The 22,874-nt window shown below is 44.9% G+C and overlaps 1 long non-coding RNA gene across 1 annotated transcript in view; it reads right to left on the reverse strand.

Annotated features, from left to right (window-relative positions):
- Nucleotides 1-22,874, reverse strand: part of LOC137658675 (uncharacterized) — a 128,469-nt gene that overhangs the window by 97,373 nt on the left and 8,222 nt on the right. Inside the window, exon 2 of the long non-coding RNA XR_011047396.1 lies at nucleotides 20,850-20,931. This is a non-coding gene — a long non-coding RNA (uncharacterized lncRNA). The remainder of the gene's footprint in view (nucleotides 1-20,849; nucleotides 20,932-22,874) is intronic.

Genomic DNA, 22,874 nt, shown 5'->3' on the forward strand with positions numbered 1-22,874 from the left:
CATCACTGCATACGTCACTAAGAAGCTGGTCTGCTATTGGTCGGCGTCACTAAGATGCAGTTACGCTATTGGCCGAAATCCCTCCTACAATGCCTGAGAGATGCTGCCTCAGTCTCTCTTTCTTAATCACACGTTCAGTTCAGATTCTCGTGTGCGTTTCGTAAAGACTTGATCTCGTGTGAGTGCTTGCGATATCGTATTTTTTGTGCATTTTAGTGCTTAATTCCAACTTTAATTCGTTAGCCATGGGTCCCAAGATTGCTAGTGATGTTAAAGGGAAAAGTAAGAAGATGATTACTATGGAAACGAAGCTGGAGATATTAAAAAAATACGAAGAAGGCATGTGCATGGGGCTTGTTGTCGATGAGGCTGACGTCGATAACCTTATCGAGGAGCATAGGGAGGAGCTTACGACTGAAGACTTGAAGAAGTTGGAAGCAATGCAGTTGACCATCATTCAAGAAGAGCACAGCTCTAGTGGTGACAAGGACGGGGGGGACTGAAGAAATGACATCGGCAGAAATAAGGGAAGCTATCGGTTGGTATGAAAACCTTACAAGATTTATTGAAAAATATACACTCAGAAAAACTTCACACAGGTCATCTTCTGGAGTGTGTTAATGACAAGTGAGAGTGTCATTTTAGAAATATTTTGAGGAATCGTCAGAAACAGGTATCTTTGGATATATATATATCTCCAAAAGAGAAGTGTCAGAAAGCAAAGATGATAAGTGATTCTATAAAAAAAAAAAAGTAATTTTTTGTTCTAAAAAAAAAAAAATCACAAAAAAAGTCAAAAGATAAAAATAAAAAAAAAGGCATTTTTAATTTTAAATGTTTAATAGTAAGAATAAATTTATTATCAAGTGTACATAAAATAATTAGCATTGATACGTTTTTATATCTACAGCCTCTTCCCCCCTCTGCCTCCACCCACTACCAGCTCAAGTCGCGTCACTCCAAAGGTAAATAAAATTTAATTTTTCCTTTACAGTACAGTATATAATTCCTTTTTATACCCCGTTCCATGGAGGAGGTCTCACTTCCGACTGAGGGCAGGTAAGTTCATAGCTCTGTATGAGTAGGGAAAGTTCCAGCGAGGAAGAAATGTCCACTCCTTTGAGCCTGAAGGCTAGAATGAATGAATGAATGATTTAAAGTTTTCAGGCATCCTGACATCTAAGGTCATTGATGCCGGTAACATTTAATTTATGTATACACAAGTAAAAAATTAAATAAAATAAAAAATTAAAGAGTATTCAATTAAAATCATAAAAATTGAATGTCATAAAAGTTAAATATTTTTCAGAAGACCTGCTTCTGAAAGAAATCTAAAAATGCCACTTGCATGGTAGGACACATCATTTCCAAGAATCTTGGCAAGGATGAACCTGCCACCCTCATCTCGAGCCTCAAACAAATATCTATTCCGCAAGTTGTTATAATTGGGGCATTCGGTCAACAAATGCCTTACTGTTAGAGGTACTACACAGTCGTCACAATACGGTTGGTGTTGGCCCTTCAGCAGAAACTCGTGTGTCAACCGAGTGTGACCAATACGGAGACGACAAAGAGACTTCTCCCATTTTCGGGGCATCATATTATACCTCCAAGGAGATATGTCATTTGTTATCTCTCGCATTTTATTGCCATCTTGACTATCCCATTGCTGTTGCCATTTATTGCAAACCAATTTCTTGATGTCAGGTAAGAAATCATCACAGGGAATGGGATACCTTCTTGGCAGCAACTCTGATGCAGCCTCCTTAGCCAGTGAACCTGCCTTCTCATTCCCGGACACACCTACATGTGCTGGAACCCAACAGAATTGAACTGTTATACCTCTCCGTCCAATAATGAAAAGCCATTCTAAAATCTTTAAAACTAGAGGGTTATTAGAATTAAAAACTTCCATAGCTTAAAGGACACTCCTTGCATCACTAAAAATTGTAAAATTACCCTCCTTCTCCAACGCTATTTTCTCAATAGCGGTTAATATGCCATACAGTTCGGCAGTAAATATGGAAGCGGTCAGAGGAAGTGCACTTCTACAATTAAAACCATTACTATGTACTCCAAATCCAACGCCAGCATCAGATTTGGAGCCATCAGTATAGATAAAAGTTGATCCTCTATGTTCTCTAACATGTTCATTAAAAAAAGACCTGGCTTCTAGGTCTGACATATTCTTCTTATCTCCAATAAAATATTTACATAAAGATATCTCTGGTAACTTCCATGGAGGCGTTGGTGATACCTTGAATGGAAGTACCTTATTTCTAATTATATCCAGACTATTTAATAATCGTTTCACCCGAAAGCCATAAGGTTGAGGAGATTTTGGGTGCAACTCAAAGTATGATGCGTGTCTTACAAAGCTTGCAGTCTGAAAGGCGAGAGAGTTAGGGAGTCTTTGCAATCTAAACCAATACCGAATAATGGAAGACATTCGGTAAAGGTCTAGAGGTAACTCTCCAGCATCAACAAGGAGACTTGGGATAAGCGAGGTTTTAAAAGCTCCAGTAGACAATCTAATACCTGCATGATGTATCGAGTCTAATATTTTTAACCGGCTTGGGGTGGCTGAAGAATATACCTCACAACCATAATTAATTTTGGAAAAAATCAAGGCCTTGTATAATTTTAAAATAGTATTGCGGTCTGCCCCCACGATGTATGGGACAATACTTTTAAGATATTCCCTGAAGGCTAGACTTAAGGCTGAGCGATAGCCTTTCACTGCCGAGACTGAAAGGCGCATTTCCTCCCGCAAATACACGAAGAACTCCGCTATTGCTGGAATAGTGGCATTTTGTGGAGAGATATCCCTTCCATGACACCAACCACAGAAGACTCGCCACTTCGCCTGGTAGACCCCTGCGGATGACCTACGCAGGTGTCCAGACATCCTGTTCGCAACTTGCTGCGAAAATCCTCTCTCAGTGAGGAGATGCTGGATAGTCTCCAGGTGTGAAGTCGAAGCGCAGCTACGGCTTTGTGAAAGATGTTGGCGTGTGGTTGAGTAGCTCATGTCGTGGAGGGAGTTCCCTCAGAAGCTCCGTTAGGAGTTGCAGAAGGTTCGGAAACCATTCTGCGTGATGCCATAGCGGAGCTATTAGGGTCATCGAGAGATTGACCGATATTCTGGTCTTGTTGAGCACCCTCCTCATCAGACAGAACGGGGGAACGGCGTAGACATCGATGTTGTCCCACCGTTGTTGGAAGGCATTTTGCCAGAGAGCCTTGGGATCCGGGACTGGGGAGCAGTACAGCGGAAGTCTCAAGTTCAGCGCTGTAGCGAACAGATCCAGAGTCGGGGAACCCCACAAAGTCAGGACTTTGTTGGCTACTTGACAATCCAAAGACCACTCGATACTCATTATCTGCAAAGCTCTGCTCAGACTGTCGGCGAGCACATTCTTCTTGCCTGGAATAAAGCGAAGCGAAAGTGCGATCGAGTGGACTTCGGTCCATCTCAGTATCTCTACTGCAAGATGGGATAGCTGTTCTGAAAAGGTACCTCCCTGCTTGTTGATATAAGCCACTACTGTGTTGTCGCTCATCACCACCACAGAGTGGCCCGCCAGGTATTGTTGGAACTGTTGAAGAGCCAGGAATACGGCCTTCATCTCTAGCAGGTTTATGTGGAGGTACTTTTCTGATTCTGACCATAGGCATGAGGTCCTGTGGTTCAGAACGTGAGCCCCCCAACCTTTCTTTGAGGCGTCCAAAAACAACATGAAATACGGGGGGAGGACGAGAAGATCCACTCCCTTTCGTAGGTTCTCGTCTGCCACCCACCTCTGAAGGTCCGTTTGTTCTGCTGAACCTATGAGGATCATAGTGTCCGGGGAATCGTGACCTTGGTTCCAACGAGACTTGAGTCGGCACTGGAGAGATCTCATTCTGAGGTGACCATTGGGAACTAGACAGGCCAGGGATGAGAGGTGACCGAGGAAACGTAACCACGACTGGGCTGGAAGTTCTTCTCGTCTGAGGAAAGGCCGTGCGACCTTCCTCAGCCTTGCTATCCTGTCGTCTCATGGGAGGGCTTTGTGGAGATTGGTGTCTATGATCATGCCTAGGTATACCAGTCTTTGAGTGGGCAGCAGAGAGGACTTCTCGAGATTCACCATGATCCCCAGATCTTGGCAAAGACCCAGAATTTGGTCTCGGTGGCGAAGAAGGGATGACTCCGAGTCTGCTAGGATCAGCCAGTCATCTAGGTAACAGAGGAGACGGATACTGATCCTGTGAGCCCATGAAGATACTAGGGTGAACACTTTGGTGAACACCTGCGGTGCTGTGGAGAGACCGAAACACAGCACCTTGAACTGGTAGATCTTGTTGTCTAGGCAAAATCTTGAGTACTTCCTTGAAGACGGATGGACTGGGATCTGGAAGTACGCGTCCTTCAGATCCAGTGTACACATGAAGTCTTGTGGTCTCACTGCAAGTCTGACCATGTCTGCCGTCTCCACGCTGAACGGGGTCTGCTTGACAAACCTGTTCAGAGCCGAGAGGTCAATGACTGGTCTCAAGCCTCCAGACGCCTTCATTACATGAACGAGTCTACTGAAGAAGCCTGGGGACCCGTCGACAACCTCTTGGAGAGCGTCCTTCTTCAACATGGTCTCGACTTATGCCCGTAGGGCTTGCCACCTTGCCGATCCCATGGCAAGAGAGCTCAACGACACTGGATTCGCTGTCAGGGGAGGTAGAGAAGCTGTGAACAGGACACGATAACCCAGTGTGATCACGGAAATCGTCCAGGGATCGGCCCCGAGTTGCTGCCACCTGGTTGTGCAACTTTGTAGGCATTCCCCCACTGGTGGTCATGCAGGGGGACTGCCAATCCTAGCGTTTGCGGCCATGGCCGCTCCCTCTAGGATTCTTTCCTACCCTAGAGGACTTTTTGCCCTTCTTGTCCTTGACAGGAAAGGGCTTAGACACTTTTGTCTTCGCTGCAGCTGCCTTCTTCGTACTCTTGACAGGACGTGGTTGCTGGGTAGCTGGAGGTTTGTAGAGCCTTGATGTTAGGGCCCTATGGAGAAGGGAATCCTGGTTGGACTTCCTCCACCTCTCAGCAGCCTGCTCCACGTCCTTAGGGTCAAACAAATTCTTACCGAAGATGGAAGAATGTCTGAGCCTGCAAACGTCAGTACTGGGGACCTTTTGATGGAATCTCTCAGCCACTGCGTCTCGTCGTTTCAAGATAGTGTTAGCACACAAGCTCAAGACTTGGTGGGCTAGAAACTTGATGGTATGCGTGCCTGAGAGCAAAAAGGTCTCCAAGGCCTTCCTGGTGCTTTCCTTGGAAAGGTCCTCAGACTGCACCAGGATGCCCAGAGACCCTAGCCATATGTCCAGACACGAAGAAGCCTGCATGGCACACTTCGCTACCTTCTCTTGGCTTAGGATCTCCGTTGCCGAATACGAGACCTGCCGGTTGGAGTCTCTTTCTAGAGGGACTACCCCGGTAGGCTCTTCCAAAGAATGGTGCAAAGGAAGAGCTAAGCAAGTCTCCTCCAAGATCTCGCAGTACCTCCTCTGATGGACGCGAGAAGGCGGGAGGAACTTGTAACCGGTGCTGGATCGGCTGGAGGAAGCTAGCTCAGAGTGCTGGCCTTCGACCTTGTCTCTGGCACTCTTAACCCCCTGTGACCAGGGCAAAGCCGCACTGGCCCTCGAGGGCTTCTGGGTACCATAGACTCGGTTCAAGACCGTGTCCTTGCCCTCACAAGGAGGAATCTCTGGATCCAGGAACCCATTGAGACTCCTCATAAGGGTCAGAACTTGCCAGAACGCATGTTCTGACTCCTGTAGCTCTCCTCCTGAAGGGCTGGCAGCAAAGTCTCCTGTCCCCAGAGGCTCTTCCTGGGGGGACTTGCGGACGTTCTCCGAGGGCTTGGCTGGCTCCTGTCTAATCCTTAATGAAGACTTAGGCAAAGTTTTCGAGTCCTTCGGCTCCCTCCTGGGAGCGATACAGGACTGGAAGACTCTTCTCAACCCCTACCTGAGAAGACCTCTCATTGAGAGGTGGGGTTTCCCCCATTGGTGCGATGGGGGAATGACCCGCCTCACCTGACTCCCCAGTGGTGGGAAAGTCTGGGGGGGAGAGGGAGCCTTCCTCGAAGACTTCCGAGGAGACAGTTTCGCCCTTGGAGAAGTTACCACGGAAGGAACTCCTCTCTTCCTCTTCAGGGGAGACAAAGCCGCCACTGTTTTGTGACCAAGTTCAGAGAATACAGGCTTAAAAGCCAGCACGAGAGCTCTGAAAATGGTACCAAACCAGGGCTGCTGACTGACAGTCGTGCTGTCAGTCACTCCCTCTAGAGGGAAGTGGATCGTTCGATCCCTAGGAGGAGTGACCAAACGAGGGTTCGCCTGCAAAGATGCTGAAACAGAAGAAGAAGAGTCCTTGGACCTATTCGGAAATCTCCCCTCCTTCGACGAGCCCGCTGTTCTGCGATTGCGGGGTGGGGAACGAGACGATGATGACCTGGCCGCGCGATGTCCTGCGGCCTCACGTGTGGGATTGCACCTGTGATCGCTCTGGGGATCGCGCTGCAATCGCGCGATGGGCCCTGCCCTGGGTCACGCGCGGGCGAGCGATGGCGCGTGGCGGCCTTAACAGGCGATGACAGGTGGCGCGTAGGACGCTGGATGAGCGCTCGCGGGCGCGCAGGATCTTGCCGAAAGGCCTGTAAAGGCGAAAACGTTGGGCATGCGCACAGGAGAAATATCTCTAGCGCGCGGGTGCGCGGTGTGTGTATCTGGCTGAAGCAGTGGGCGAGGGCGCGCTTGCGCAACCTTGTGGGTGCACGATGGAGACTGTGCGCGGTGGCACACAGGTGAGCGCTGGGGAGCAGGAGCAACTGGAACTACGCCCAGATCCGGAGATCACGGGCGTGCCTGGCGCGCAGGAGATTGTGGGTGCGCATGGCGCGCATCAGGCTGCAGGTGCACAGAAGTGCACTGTTGCTTTGGAGAGCGCTGAAGTCCTGGTGAGCGCATAACTCAGGACACTCCAGGGCTGTGCGCTGGCGTGCTATGACAGCAGTTGTGCGCATGCGCGCTGTCGCGCGTTGAGGCATTGGAGAGCGCTGGAGGTCCAGTGAGCGCCTGTGCGCTATCTCTGGAACCTCCTTTGTGCCCTGACGCGCAGAAGAGCGCTGACGCCTAGGAGAGCGCTGTTGCGCTATAACAGGAACCAGTGGAGAGCGCTTGCGCGCTATTGCAGGAAATATTACAGGGGCGGGCTGGCGCGCAGGTGGTCGTGGGCGCACAGAGAAACCCTGGCGCGTAATAGCAGGATCAGCAGCAAGTGCGCGCATGCGCGCTAAGACAGGAACATCTGCTGCAGGTCGTTGGCGCACAGGGAGTACCTGGCGCTTAAGGGACTGAGACACAATCTTGTGCTCAAGTCCCTTATGCCCCGAAGGGACAGTTGCATGTTTAATAACAGGGTGTGATGGCGCCCACAGCGCATCGGCAGCCAGGAACGGCGACGGCAGGTCAGCAGATCTGGAGGGTGGAAGGTCGGCGTGTCTTGTGTAAGGACGACCTTCCACCGAAGGAGATCGCGAAAGATCTCCGGAGAGGTCCAAGGAGGTAGCTGGCAGGATCGGTGAACGACGACGAGGTTCTTCTGCGGAGGACTGCAAAGATGAAGAGCCGAAGAGGCGCCTCCTAACACCTTTGTGAGGTGAAGGAAGACCTCTACGGCGAAGGGGAAGGCAAACTTTCCGCCTTATACGCCCTCTGGGGGCCGTAGGGTCATCAAGCTGACCATCAGCAGTCCTCCGAAGAGGAGTCTCTATGAGTGAACTCACCCGAGGGGGAGAATCAACGGCAGGAGAGACCGTAGGACTTAGTTCCTCCCTCGAAGGATGTTCGGAGGGGGAAACTAAGCCTTCAGCTAAGCCTTCAGCTACCACAACAACATCAGGAGCAGAGGTTTGAGATAACACATCAGAAGCCTCTGTCACAACAACATCGACGATAGACAAAGGATCGATCTCTGCTACTGTCGGCGACTGTTTGACAGCTGCTCCCAACTTGATCATGTCAAACAGAGCTTCCTTGGAAGGCGAACCCTGTAGCCCTAAGGAAGCCCAAAAGTGTAATAAATCATTATTATTAACAGTCAAAGAAATATCCTCCTCGGGGGGGAAGGAGGAGCTGCCTCGCTATGTTAGGCAACTCCCTCTCCCACACCCCAGGATCGGTTAACAGAACTACGGTCTACGCTACCACTTGCCGGCTTCTCGGGAGAAACCGATCGAGTGGGGACTTCGGAGGAGGATTGGGCAACGGAGGAAGAGTCCTTGGGATTTTCTCTTTTCAAAGAAACCTTTGAAAGAGAAATATCCCGTTTGGACTTCTTCTTCCGGCGCCGAGAAAACCTCTCCCACTGGGAGGTAGACCACTCCCTACACTCACCACATACGTTAACACTATCACACAGTTGGCCCCTACAAAGAGGACACAAGGTGTGGGGATCCGTGTCGACCGCCGACATAAATGTGCCACAAGGGCGGTCAGGTAAACCAGGACACTTACGCATGATGGCTGAGGCCAACTTCACAAACACTCTGGAAAAAGAAAAAGCAAAGAACGATTAATAATGGTTGATCAACAAAAGCGAGGGTGAAAGCGGACACGTCCGACCGTCACCCGAGCCGATAGCAAAGTGAGCTAAATCAAAGGTGAGTGTGAGGGGGGGGGGTAGCAAGCTACCCCTCCCTAACCCCCGCTAACTAGCGGTGGGGTAGTAAACCCTCGTTAAAAATCTAATGGCTCGTCATTTCAGTTACGCCGAAAGTAATTACCCATATTAAATAGCGTGGTTTGTATTTTAGTTACGGAACAAATCTGTCTTAGGACATGTGTGTGCAATCTCTAAGGTAGTGGTTCATAAAAGTAGTTTAGAGCTTTTGCTACCGAGTGGTTTTAGTGGAATGCTCAGGTTGCAACAAGCCAACAAATTTCATGAGCTCGAGGGGGGTCCATTGGAGACGCTTTCCCTGAGGACATATAGGCTCTCATGATGATTTCTCTCAACCAAATAAGATGGTATTTCTGGAAACCTCCTTTTTGGAATGGCCAGTGCTCACAAACAAATAGATTCTGGGTCTTAGAAACTTTGTCCTTTTTAGGTATATACGCACTGCTGAAGACATATAGATTCTCATGATGATTTCTCTCAACCAAATAAGATGGTATTTCTGGAAACCTCCTTTTTGGAATGGCCAGTGCTCACAAACAAATAGATTCTGGGTCTTAGATACTTTGTCCTTTTTAGGTATACAGTATATGCACTGCTGAGGACATATAGGCTCTCATGATGATTTCTCTCAACCAAATAAGATGGTATTTCTGGAAACCTCCTTTTTGGAATGGCCAGTGCTCACAAACAAATAGATTCTGGGTCTTAGATACTTTGTCCTTTTTAGGTATATATGCACTGCTGAAGACATATAGATTCTCATGATGATTTCTCTCAACCAAATAAGATGGTATTTCTGGAAACCTCCTTTTTGGAATGGCCAGTGCTCACAAACAAATAGATTCTGGGTCTTAGATACTTCGTCCTTTTTAGGTATATATGCACTGCTGAAGACATATAGATTCTCATGATGATTTCTCTCAACCAAATAAGATGGTATTTCTGGAAATCTCCTTTTTGGAATGGCCAGTGCTCACAAACAAATAGATTCTGGGTCTTAGATACTTCGTCCTTTTTAGGTATATACGCACTGCTGTTACAGGACATAATAACATGTTATACGGGTTATCAGTTATTTCTTTGAAAGACACGGTAGTGAAAGAGTCAAATCTGATATCGTTATCAACCAGATTTTGGGTTTGGCCACAAATTCAGGGACAAAGGACAATAAGAGTTCTCTCCATCCTTTAGAATGTGACACAAGGCAAGTTATACCATGCAGTTTACTCACTCTCTTGGTTAATGCTAAGGCAAGGAGGGAGACTGTGTTTAGGGTGAGGTCTATCTAAGCTTTATGCAAAGGTTCATACAGAGCTTTCTTATAATCCTGCAGGACCTTAGTCATTTCACATGAGTGGGGTTTTAGTTCTCAAGGAGGACAAGAGCGCTCAAAACTCTTTATCAATGCCAAGAGTTCCCATGAATCTGAGAGGTCCAGACCTTTCAGTTTGAAAACTTTAATCAGATTACATAAAACCAGTGCAGAATTAAATTTACGCCAAGTAGTACTCGTAACAACTGATACAGACCCACAAATTACTTAGCATTGTTACTTGATATTTCGATAATGGGAATGTTAATACTAATCATTAGCCTATTGCATGGAAATCACTGTATTACCCGGTCACTTTCTGCCGGTAATATGACATCACCAGATATATGACATGAACTCTAAAGATATTAAAACTTTTCTTAATGTATGTTTTACTTAAAATGGAAACTGTATATTATCAATAAAAGAAAATACCAATTTACCCAAGATAAATCAGTTTATTTTTCATGGAAGAAAATAGATTATTTCCAGGGAAATATTTGTTCTATTACCGTACTATTTCCCATAAACTTGTGATGTTATTACCCTAAAAAAATTGTCGTAAAGTCGAACAGTCATAAGTCGCATATGTCACAAGTCGACGACTACCTGTAGTACTTATAACAACCGATAAACAAAATATTCTATATCTTTACTGATGTTTAGTTAATGAGAACACATACTAATTGTTAGCCTACTGGAAGGAAATCACTATTGCCCACTCGCTTTCCGTCGGTAATGTGACGTCACCAGATTATCATCATTAGTATTACTTGCTTAGCAACAACTTTCTTAAAATTCCACTTGTGGTAGGATAAACATTCACACATTCATTGAAAAAACTACTAATAGTGTATTTATAGTATTTTACAGTAAATGAAGCCTTAAAACACGGCATTCAATTTCGTTAGCTTAGACCGACAAGTTTAAACAGATCTCATTCATTATAAAAAATCAGTTTTAAAAAGATAATTCTGCTTCATTAAAGCATTTTTTATTTTTGTTTTCAATTTCGGGTGCATTTCAACCATCACTATTAGTGACTTTTTTTTTACTTTACAGTATCCCTGAGTGTTGTTCGATACAAACAGGTGTTTTGTTGAAACTGTACAAAGCGTGGTGTGGCAGTGACTACTTTTAAGAGTAGTGGTGGTGATTTTTGGTTTATGAATCATCTTACCTTGTACTTAAGTTGTGTTAAAAATAGCAAGAACTAAAATACCAATGTAAAAAGCACATGAAAATAATGTAGTTCTGTACAATAGGATACCTAGTGTGTTAGACAATTATTCAACCGCAGGTAAGTAATGGTAGGGGAGTTGGCAGGTTATGAGTTGGCCCACCTAAGGGCAGTAAGTATTTGCAGATACTTGATTTTCATGCTTGTCTCTGTTACCTAACCAGTCCGCCCAAAGAATTGAGGGAGACAGAGCATTTCAAGAATGAAATAATCCCCACTTTAATTCTAATGGCAGGTAAACCAGGCTGTCTGCCAAGTCCTATATCAAAAAACAAGCCCACCCATGGAATACAAGAGTCAGTTATTGAAGTGAGATGGTTATGAATACATCTATAGGGAAATATTGACACTCGTTAGGTCCAAACATTTTTGGGCAAGGCCACCACAGCAATGTTGCGTGACTTACCAGCGTCACGTGACCTGCCCCGTCACAATCCAACTGGTTGCTACGTGCCAACAAAGCTGGTCTCGCCAATTCTCACCTCTCGTCTCAAACGAGACATCACATTTTTTGGTTCAGAAAGATCTTATCCCTGTTCAGAGAAACCCTATCTCTAGACAAAACGACTACCAGTCTCACCAGAAATAGTACCCCTTCCCAAAAATCCAGACTATGAAGAGGAAGAGAGGTTGGACAGCAAGGTAAGAGACAGTTCATAAAATATGGAGGAAATTGAAGTAATAATAGTGAAAAATTAACCAAACTAAAGAAAAAATCATTCCAAAGCTAGAATACTTCTCTCATAACCAGGTTTCATCACAGAAAAGATACAGTATTCTATATTGAAGCACAGTGAATTCATCAAGGCCTTCTCTCATTAAGAGGGAAACAAGTCAATTGGAGTGTAGTTTAGGCTTAATGTTCTAGTATATTTGAAGGGGGATATTACGGAGTTATAAAATATGTTATTTTTATTAATAAAATAAATTTTTGAATATACTTACCCGATAATCATGTAGCTGTCAACTCCGTTGCCCGACAGAATTCTATGGAGGGATACGCCAGCTATCACAATACTAGAAGGGGGTGTATTTACCAGCGCCACCTGTGGCCAGGTACTCAAGTACTTCTTGTTGACACCTCCTCAATTATTCCTCGGTCCACTGGTTCTCTATGGGGAGGAAGGGAGGGTCGATTAAATCATGATTATCGGGTAAGTATATTCAAAAATTTATTTTATTAATAAAAATAACATTTTTCAATATTAAACTTACCCGATAATCATGTAGCTGATTCACACCCAGGGGGGTGGGTGAAAACCAGTGTACAAGATTAAAGGATAGCTAAGTATCCCATATTTCATATAATCAGTTATCCACAATAACAATGAAATAATAAGTACCTGGTAAGGAAGTCGACTTGAACCATTACTCTGCCTTTAATAAGATCGTCTTCCTTACTGAGCGCAGCGTTCCTCTTGGGAGGCTGAATCAACTCAAAGGTGCTAAAGTATACAGGGCTGCAACCCATACTAAAGGACCTCATCACAACCTTTAACCTTGGCGCTTCTCAAGAAAGAATTGACCACCCGCCAAATCAACAAGGATGTGGAAGGCTTCTTAGCCGACCGTACAACCCATAAAAAGTATTCAAGAGAAAGGTTAAAAAGTTATGGGATTATGGGAATGTAGTGGCTGAGCCCTCGCCTACTACTGCATTCGTTGCTACGAATAGACCCAGGGTGTAGCAGTACTCGTAAAGAGACTGGACATCTTTGAGATAGAATGATGCGAACACTGACTTGTTTCTCCAATAGGTTGCATCCATAACACTCTGCAGAGAACGGTTCTGTTTGAAGGCCACTGAAGTAGCCACAGCTCTCACTTCATGTGTCCTTACCTTCAGCAAAGCAAGGTCTTCTTCCTTCAGATGAGAATTTGCTTCTCTAATCAGAAGCCTGATGTAGTAAGAAACTGAGTTCTTAGACATTGGTAGAGAAGGCTTCTTGATAGCACACCATAAGGCTTCTGATTGTCCTCGTAATGGTTTTGACCTTCTTAGATAGTACTTAAGAGCTCTAACTGGGCAAAGTACTCTCTCCAGTTCGTTCCCCACCATGTTGGACAGGCTTGGGATCTCGAACGACTTAGGCCAAGGACGGGAAGGAAGCTCGTTTTTAGCCAAAAAAAACCGAGCTGCAAGGAACATGTAGCCGTTTCAGATGTGAAACCTATGTTCCTGCTGAAGGCGTGGATCTCACTTACTCTTTTACCTGTTGCTAAGCACACGAGGAAAAGAGTTTTTAATGTGAGGTCCTTAAAAGAGGCTGATTGGAGCGGTTCAAATCCTGATGACATTAGGAACCTTAGGACCACGTCTAGATTCCAGCCTGGAGTGGACAACCGACGTTCCTTTGAGGTCTCAAAAGACCTAAGGAGGTCCTGTAGATCTTTGTTGGAGGAAAGATCCAAGCCTCTGTGGCGGAAAACCGCTGCCAACAAACTTCTGTAACCCTTGATCGTAGGAGCTGATAGGGATCTTACGTTCCTTAGATGTAACAGGAAGTCAGCAATCTGGGTTACATTGGTACTGGTTGAGGAAAACTGCATTGGCCTTGCACCAGCTTCGGAAGACTTCCCATTAAGACTGATAGACTCTGAGAGTGGATGTCGTCTTTGCTCTGGCAATCGCTCTGGCTGCCTCCTTCGAAAAGCCTCTAGCTCTTGAGAGTCTTTCGATAGTCTGAAGGCAGTCAGACGAAGAGCGTGGAGGTTGGGTGTACCTTCTTTACGTGAGGTTGACGCAGAAGGTCCACTCTAGGAGGAAGAGTCCTGGGAACGTCGACCAGCCATTGCAGTACCTCAGTGAACCATTCTCTCGCGGGCCAGAGGGGAGCAACCAACGTCAGCCGTGTCCCTTTGTGAGAGGCGAACTTCTGAAGTACCCTGTTGACAATCTTGAACGGCGGGAATGCATACAGGTTGAGATGGGACCAATCCAGCAGAAAGGCATCCACGCGAACTGCTGCTGGGTCTGGAATCGGAGAACAATACAAGAGGAGCCTCTTGGTCATCGAGGTAGCGAATAGATCTATGGTTGGCTGACCCCACAGGGCCCAAAGTCTGCTGCAAACATTCTTGTGAAGGGTCCACTCTGTGGGGAAGACCTGACCCTTCCGGCTGAGGCGATCTGCCATGACATTCATATCGCCCTGAATGAGCCTCGTTACCAGCGTAAGCTTTCGATCTTTTGACCAAATGAGGAGGTCCCTTGCGATCTCGAACAACTTCCTCGAATGAGTCCCTCCCTGCTTGGAGATGTAAGCCAAGGCTGTGGTGTAGTCGGAGTTCACCTCCACCACCTTGTTAAGCTGGAGGGACTTGAAGTTTATCAAGGCCAAATGAACTGCCAACAACTCCTTGCAATAGATGTGAAGTGTCCTTTGCTCCTGATTCCATGTTCCCGAGCATTCCTGTCCGTCCAGTGTCGCACCCCAGCCCGTGTCCGATGCGTCCGAGAAGAGACGGTGGTCGGAGGTCTGAACAGCCAATGGTAGACCTTCCTTGAGAAGAATGCTGTTCTTCCACCACGTTAGAGTAGACCTCATCTCTTCGGAAACAGGAACTGAGCCCGTCTCTAGCGTCATGTCCTTTATCCAGTGAGCAGCTAGATGATACTGAAGGGGGCGGAGGTGGAGTCTCCCTAACTCGATGAACAGGGCCAGCGATGAAAGTGTCCCTGTTAGACTCATCCACTGCCTGACTAAGCATCGGTTCCTTCTCAGCATGCTCTGGATGCATTCTAGGGCTTGGAAGATCCTTGGGGCCGACGGACAAGTCCGAAAAGCTCGACTCTGAAGATCCATACCCAAGGAGACAATGGTCTGGGATGGAACGAGCTGAGACTCCTCAAAATTGACCAGGAGGCCCAGTTCCTTGGTCAGATCCATAGTCCATTTGAAAATCTCCAGACAGCGACGACTTGAGGGAGCTCTTAAAAGCCAGTCGTCTGACGGAGCCGGACACAAGATCATGATACTGCTGCACAGTCTGTAAACTGTCAATCATGGGCAAGCGAGGAAGTACAGTGACAACCCGAATCTGTCTAGACTGTCTGGGTCGTACAGACAACTCCTTAACGGGTTGCTGAGGTTGCCCACTGCGTCACAACAAGTCCCTTCTGTTGGTTGTTGAACGTCTTCCCCGTGACACATTGACTCCGTAAACAAAAAATCCTCTAACAAGGACTAAGCTTGGACTGCATGTCATGCAACACAGCTCAAGGTCTATGGGAGCAGGTGTGGTAACAGACGGGATTAGCGGCTGAAGTGTAACCATTACCTTCCCTGTAAGCATGTTATGCTTAAATAAAAGTCCATAAGAGGTTATGCAGCTAAAGGCTCCCTCCAAATGACAGAGTCCTCAAGGGAATATCAGAAGGAGGGAGAAAAGAACTTTCTCATCTACAGGGACCTTATCCTAGAAAAGCTAAGTTCTCTGAGTGAGGGTTCACTGGTGCAAAGCAGCAGACTAGAAGGCAACGTTATGAAACTGCTTGACAGTCTAGTGAGTTGGCAACAACCCAAGATGTGTTGAGAAGCATGCGGTAAGGTATGCAGAGCATGATGTATGCAGAGTATGCTGTATGCAGAGCATGCTGTATGTAGAGCATGTTGTATGCAGAGCATGCTGAATGCAGAGCATGCTGTATGCAGAGCATGTTGTATGCAGAGCATGCTGAATGCAGAGCATGCTGAATGCTGAGCATGTAGAAAGCAGAGCCTGCTGTAAGCAGAGCCTGCTGAAAGGAAAGCAGAGCGTGTGCATGGCGTTTAACATTTCTCAGAAATTCCATGACCAGTGCTAGAGTGCTTTATGCATGCTTGCATGGGGTTTAAACCATGGTATGCTGAACAGCAGAGTCAGAACGAGCTGGAACAACAACAGAGGTTTCCTCAACTTGAGGGAAAACCTGAGGTTCAGACTGCATAGGCTGAACAACAGTCGGAGCAGAAGGCAGGTGCAAGGGTGAAGGAGGTTGACTCCTAGCAAGAGTTGCACCCAAGGATTGCACCAGCTGAGCGGAGGACGGAGGCGGAGTAGCCGTTCCTGTTCCTGAGAGATGAGTGGAGCATGAGAAGGTTGAGGCTGCGCAGAACAAGGTAAAGTTCTAGCAAGCTGAGGCTCCTGAGGCGCAAGTGCATGGTGTAGATGAGCTTGCCTAGATGAGGGTTGAACTCGGTGCAGCGCTGGTTGAGCAGACAGACTCACGGAGGGGAGAGGTTGTTGTACCCCAACCGAGAGTTGCACCACTGGTGGAGCAGCAAGGGGAGGAGGAGGAAGAGTGTAACTCTCCTGATCCCAAAGCAAGGGTTGCCTTAAAGAAGGCTGAGGCTGAACAACACTGTGAACAGCAAACTCCGAAAGTGGTTCAACATCGTACGCCTGGCAGATGGTGCTGCGACCAGGCGGAGCAGGTGCAGGCTGGGCGAGCACAGGCGGAGCAGGTGCAGGCTGGGCGAGCACAGGTGCAGGCTGGGCGAGCACAGGTGCAGCGAGAACCGGTGGAGGGAGTGCAGGAGGTGCAACACTCTCAGCCCGACACTCACGCATCAAGTCCGAAAGCTGTGCTTGCATGGACTGTAGTAGAGTCCACAACATCGTACGCCTGGCAGATGGTACTGTGATCAGGCGGAGCGAGTGTAGGAGGAGGGAGTGTAGGCGGAGGCGGAGGAGCAACACTCTCAGCCCGACACTCACTCATCAAGTCCGAAAGCTGTGCTTGCATGGACTGTAGTAGAGTCCACAACATCGTACGCCTGGCAGATGGAACTGTGATCAGGCGGAGCGAGTGTAGGAGGAGGGAGTGTAGGCGGAGGCGGAGGAGCAACACTCTCAGCCCGACACTCACTCATCAAGTCCGAAAGCTGTGCTTGCATGGACTGTAGTAGAGTTCACAACATCGTACGCCTGGCAGGTGACTGTATGGACTGCAGTAGAGTTAACTTGGGGTCGGCAGACACTAAGTTCTGCTGAGGTAAAGCCTTAACAGCAGAGATCTGTTGTGGCAGAACCTTACTCCTCTTAGGCGGAGTGTAATCAACTGATGACTGAGGAGAGTCAGAGCTAACCCAATGACTGCATTCGGGTTGTGAACTTTAACTTCGTACGTCTGGCATAGGTCTGGACTTAACGTTTAAGAAGTCTTGAGACCTGAGACCAGCGTTACTCTGCCTTTATTTTCTCCCCTAATCTCTTCTGCAGACGAGCAAAATAAGGGCTCAATCGTCTGCGGGTGAGAGTGACGGTCTCGGTAAGACACGCCCACAACCACCGAGAATACTTCTGTGCGCCGATCAAGGCCTGCTGAACCCTTATGCCCTTCGACATTGCTTCTCCCCTGGGCTTGGGAGCTTGCAAGAGGTCCCGGACTGGGAGGACAACTGGCGCGCACAAAAGTACCCTCACGCACTAATCACTTATCACTTTGATTTCTGTTTGCACTTATTTCACTGAACTTTAAGTGGTTTGTACCTGAAATACGCAATTCTATCCTTTCTCAAAGATAGTAATTGCGAAAACAGAATTACAATGTAACAGAAAAAACTAATGAAAGATAATTCAGTGGTTGGAAAGAGACTAAACACTAGATCACTCTAGAAACGTTTAGTTTCTTCCCCTAAAGAGACTAGGGAGAAGAGCAACAAACGATAACGACGTTACTCGTACGCCTGGCAGGCTTGAATGAAACGTTTATCCTCTTTCTCCCTCCGTCTCTATCTCTCTCTCTCTCTCTCTCTCTCTTGACTTAGAACCTGAGAGAAGAGCCCAATCATATATATCGTTAAAACATATTATTGTTAAAGGAAAAAAACTGAAAAGTTCCTTTATTAGGATCAAAACCATTAAGTTAAGAAAGAATGAACAAAACGCTAGACACGGTTACTCTTACTGCAACGTGAAACCGTGAACATTCTTTCTCTATCGTAACGATAGAGTGCAAGCTGAACGTTCTGAACGTCAACAACTGCAGAGACAAAACAAAACGTTAGTTCAACTTTGAAAAAAGTACGAGACTGTCAAAGAAAATCTTTCAAACTCTGTGGCGGAAATAGCATAATATGTTAACAGGTAAAACCGAAATGACGGGCTCAAAGTTTATTAACTTCGGTAAAAGACCGCCTATTATTAGGAAGGTCGAATATAAACAAATATAAAAATTAATTTTAATGAGTTTATAATAAAAGGAAGTTAATCGAAGAGGCCTATAAGAGGCGGAGAGATATAAAATAAATCTATAACTTTTGTTAAGCAAAATTAAGAAAGAGAGTCTATACTCTCTTAGACACCAACACTTCCGTCTAAGGGAAGGGTCGGCCATTGAAAGGTGAACGAGAGTTCATACTCTCTCGTCACCAAAATTAATCAAATTAATTCCAAAAGCTAACTAAGCTAATATAGAAGTTTTCCAGTAAAGCGACAGCCGAAATCAAAGAGAAATACTTCACCAAAGTCGTGAAAATACTCCAAGAACATAAGCGTATCCCAGAACGTCTTGCCGGAAGCACGACAGAGGAATAATTGAGGAGGTGTCAACAAGAAGTACTTGAGTACCTGGCCACAGGTGGCGCTGGTAAATACACCCCCTTCTAGTATTGTGTTAGCTGGCGTATCCCTCCATAGAATTCTGTCGGGCAACGGAGTTGACAGCTACATGATTATCGGGTAAGTTTAATATTGAAAAATACCTGATATGTACATCTCTACAGTATTTCTTGAAAAATATATCTGGTATATGTATCTCTACTGTATTTTTAATGTTTTGATATCATGAAGCTGATTTTTCCATGCACGTTAATAGAAGAATTTGAAGGTCAAAATTATGGAAGTATGGTCATACTGTAACTCACATAAAACATAGAAACACAAACTATATCACTTACTCCAAATACTATACCTGTACTTTTCTTTTCTAGATGAAAAAGAAAGCAGCACACTGCCAACAGCTGCAGAGCGGAGCTAGGAGTTTAAAAGCATTGGTCAAATTACCTAAATGTAATAGTGTGTGGTGTATCTACATCAATAGTAATGCTACATGCTTCCGTTACATTAAAGGAGCACAAAATCCTTTAATATGTACCACCGCCAGGTTTCCACATGTAGAAGTCACAAACAAGGAGACAAAATGATATAAAGATAATTAAAATTACTTTTAAAAACTTCGTTTTGATTATTCATCTGATCATAAAATACAAAATATCACTTATGCCTCCTGAAGGACCATCACTAATGATTTAACTACAGTAGTGTAAGTGTTACAATATAAACATCTACATGATGTATAATTCAGTTTCCTAATAAAGCAATTTATTCCTAGAAGCAACGATGCATTTCTAATTCAGTATCCTAATAACACAATTTATTCTCGAAAGAAACGATGCATTTCTAATTCTGTACGCTAATGAAGCAATTTATTCCTAGAAGCAATGATGCATTTCTAATTCAATATCTTAATAAAGAAATTTATTCCTAGAAGCAAAGATGCATTTCTAATTCAGTATCTTGATAAAGCAATTTGTTCTTAGAAGCAATGATGCATTTCTAATTCAATATCTTAATAAACGATGCATTTCTAATTCAGTATCCTAATAAAGCAATTTATTCCAAGAAGCAAAGATGCATTTCTAATTCAGTATCTTGATAAAGCAATTTGTTCTTAGAAGCAATGATGCATTTCTAATTCAATATCTTAATAAACGATGCATTTCTAATTCAGTATCCTAATAAAGCAATTTATTCCTAGAAGCAACGATGCATTTCTAATTCAGTATCTTGATAAAGCAATTTATTCCTAGAAGCAATGACGCATTTCTAATTCAGTATCTTAATAAAGCTATTTATTACTAGAAGTAACGTTGCACTTCTAATTCAGTATCCTAATAAAGCAATTTATTCCTAGAAGCAACGATGCATTTCTAATTCAGTATCCTGATAAAGCAATTTATTCCTAGAAGCAATGATGCATTTCTAATTCAGTATCTTAATAAAACTATTTATTCCTAGAAGCAGCAATGCATTTCTAGAAGCTATGATGCATTCCTAATTCAGTATTCTAATAAAGCAATTTATTCCTAGAAGCAATGATGTATTTCATAGATTGGTGATGACTAACTTAATATATACTGGCAAATGTGGAGGGCAATTTTTGGTAGGATAAATGATAACGATGTCTAAAAGGTTATAATTAAATTTTTCTGACTGGAAGCAAAGCAGACTGTCAGTCAGTCTCTCACTCTAAAGTATCTTTAAGCTTAAATATCTGACCTCGGCAACTATTATCAAGCGTTTATTGCCTTCATGTTATTTCCAGGCCTCTCTACTTAATGGCATCAATGTCTTGTATGTGCTAGAGAAGATTGGGGTTAGTAAAATTGAATAACTTTATAATACTGAACCATTACATATGTGAAATAGCATTTATTTTACCAATCATCACCAACCTGTCATGTGTATCCTAACCTTTAAAACTAACTTGACCTCTTAAGAATAATGTACGCATCTAAAACATACTGTACAGACTTGACATCATTGCCAATAAGTAGAAATACTAAAAACAAATTAATTACCAAGTTCACTGCCACAATTATAAGCATTTTGTCCCAATCTGTCTATTTAGAAGGTGGGAAGCAGCTTGCATCCATTCAGTATCTGTTGAGCAGACCAAAAAAACATTAGATAATAAATAACGACAAGTAAATTAATAAAAACAGAAGCAATCAAATGAAAAACCAAATATTTAACCAACAAGAAATTATCTTTAAAATGTTATTTTCATCAGTAAAATAAATTTTTGAATATACTTACCCAATGATCATGTAGCTGTCAACTCTGTTGCCCGACAGAAATCTACGGTCGGGATACGCCAGCGATCGCTATACAGGTGGGGGTGGACACAACAGCGCCATCTGTGGTCAGGTACTCCAGTACTTCTTGTCAACACCACCTCAATTTTTTCCTCGGTCCACTGGTTCTCTATGGGGAGGAAGGGTGGGTCAATTAAATCATGATCATCGGGTAAGTATATTCAAAAATTTATTTTACTAATGAAAATAACATTTTTCAATATTAATCTTACCCGATGATCATGTAGCTGATTCACACCCAGGGTGGTGGGTGGAGACCAGCATACATGTTAACAAAGAAGCTAAGTATCCCGTATTTCATTTTATTAGTTATTCAAAAATAACATAAAATAAATAAGTACCTGGTAAGGAAGACGACTTGAACCATTACTCTGCCTTTATTAAGTACGTCTTCCTTACTGAGCGTAGCGGTCCTCTTAGGATGCTGAACGACTCTTAGGTGCTGAAGTATAAAGGGCTGCAACCCATACTAAAGGACCTCATCACAACCTTTAACCTCGGCGCTTCTCAAGAAAGAATTGACCACCCGCCAAATCAACAAGGATGTGGAAGGCTTCTTAGCCGACCGTACAACCCATAAAAAGTATTCAAGAGAAAGGTTAAAAAGGTTATGGGATTATGGGAATGTAGTGGCTGAGCCCCCGCCTACTACTGCATTCGTTGCTACGAATGGTCCCAGGGTGTAGCAGTTCTCGTAAAGAGACTGGACATCTTTGAGATAGAATGATGCGAACACTGACTTGTTTCTCCAATAGGTTGCATCCATAACACTCTGCAGAGAACGGTTCTGTTTGAAGGCCACTGAAGTAGCCACAGCTCTCACTTCATGTGTCCTTACCTTCAGCAAAGCAAGGTTTTCTTCCTTCAGATGAGAATGTGCTTCCCTAATCAGAAGCCTGATTTAGTAAGAAACTGAGTTCTTAGACCTTGGAAGAGAAGGCTTCTTGATAGCACACCATAAGGCTTCTGATTGTCCTCGTAAAGGTTATGACCTTTTAGATAGTACCTAAAAGCTCTAACTGGGCAAAGTACTCTCTCCAGTTCGTTCCCCACCAAGTTGGACAGGCTTGGGATCTCGAACGACTTAGGCCAAGGACGTGAAGGAAGCTCGTTTTAGCAAAAAACCGAGCTGCAAGGAACATGTAGCCGTTTCAGATGTGAAAACTATGTTCCTGCTGAAGGCGTGGATCTCACTTACTCTTTTAGCTGTTACCAAGCACACGAGGAAAAGAGTTTTTAATGTGAGGTCCTTAAAAGAGGCTGATTGGAGAGGTTCAAATCTTGATGACATAAGGAACCTTAGGACCACGTCTAGATTCCAGCCTGGAGTGGACAACCGACGTTCCTTTGAGGTCTCAAAAGACCTAAGGAGGTCCTGTAGATCTTTGTTGGTGGAAAGATCCAAGCCTCTGTGGCGGAAAACCGCTGCCAACATACTTCTGTAACCCTTGATCGTAGGAGCTGAAAGGGATCTTACGTTCCTTAGATGTAACAGGAAGTCAGCAATCTGGGTTACAGTGGTACTGGTTGAGGAAACTGCATTGGCCTTGTACCAGCTTCGGAAGACTTCCCCTTTAGACTGATAGACTCTGAGAGTGGATGTCCTCCTTGCTCTGGCAATCGCTCTGGCTGCCTCCTTCGAAAAGCCCCTAGCTCTTGAGAGTCTTTCAATAGTCTGAAGGCAGTCAGACGAAGAGCGTGGAGGTTTGGGTGTACCTTCTTTACGTG

This window comes from Palaemon carinicauda, chromosome 1 (genome assembly GCF_036898095.1).
Source record: "Palaemon carinicauda isolate YSFRI2023 chromosome 1, ASM3689809v2, whole genome shotgun sequence".
NCBI lineage: Eukaryota > Metazoa > Arthropoda > Malacostraca > Decapoda > Palaemonidae > Palaemon > Palaemon carinicauda.